Here is a 1,055-nt window from a genome sequence, read left to right as displayed (position 1 = left end):
GGCCCCCGGCGTGGCCCGGGGTGCGGCACGCGGGGGGAGGGAGCCACTTGGCGGAGCTGCAGCCCAAGGGTGCCGGGGGCGGGGGGTGGCCGAGGGCATCCTTGCTCACCTCCGTCTTATGAGTCTGCTCATACATCCGAGATGTCCCCATTCCCATAAAGCTTTAAGCTTAAGCTGGTCAGTAATACATGCCACGAGTTTGGCAGGTCTACCTCTCCACGGGCAGCAGCGTGCTGCCCCGGTCCCGGGATGCTGCCGCAGATCAGCTGGGTGGCCAGGACAGACAGATGGCCAAGACGGGGCTGGGGCAGGTGATGCATCATGTGGACGGGGTTTTTTTTCAGGCGAGCAAAAGCCTTCAGTGGCATCCTCAGAGATGCCATCAGCGTCCCCCAAGACTGAACAATCGGGGTAGCACGGCTGCGTACTCCTGGGATGGTTTTTTCACTTAGAAAACCCATGGAACACTTTTCTCTAACAGAAGTTATTTTTTCTTGCTTAAAAAGACACAAACTAAGCTGGAGCCTGACGTTGTCCTGGGGGAGAGAGGGCCCCCCCGGGGCTGCCCAGGCTGCCCTCAGAGTGATCTGCTGAGGTTAGGTTCCTGGACAGGGTGGGCGTGTGGGGACGGTGACCGCTGCGCAGTGTCTCTGCCCAGGCCCTGCAAATGGGGAAAGCCCTCACCTCGGGCTGAGCCCCCCCCCAGCTGGTTTCCTTTGACTGAAGGAAACAATCATTCCCTTCACATAAACCCGTTTCTTCAGCCTGCAGCGGTGCTCCACGCCAGCGATGGGCACCTTTTCCCTGGCTCCACCGTTAAATTCCATTTCTAAACAAACAGAAACCCATAACTTTTTATTTAGATCAAGGATCTGCCACATGGCCAGGGCCTGTCGGCTCTGCAAGGTCACGATGGAGGGACCAGTGTGGGATCCGGGACCGCTGGAGCTGGTCCTGGCTGTGCCGCACGCTCCTGCCCGCCGACCTCCCGTCTCCATACTGGGGTGTGCTGAAGCAATAGCGCAGCTCGGGGGTCTCACCAGCAGCTACAGACA

Source organism: Pygoscelis adeliae, unplaced genomic scaffold (genome assembly GCF_000699105.1).
Source record: "Pygoscelis adeliae isolate BGI_AS28 unplaced genomic scaffold, ASM69910v1 Scaffold373, whole genome shotgun sequence".
In the NCBI taxonomy this organism is placed as follows: Eukaryota; Metazoa; Chordata; class Aves; order Sphenisciformes; family Spheniscidae; genus Pygoscelis; species Pygoscelis adeliae.
The sequence above is the reverse complement of the archived record's forward strand: the minus strand, read 5'-3'. Positions refer to the sequence as shown.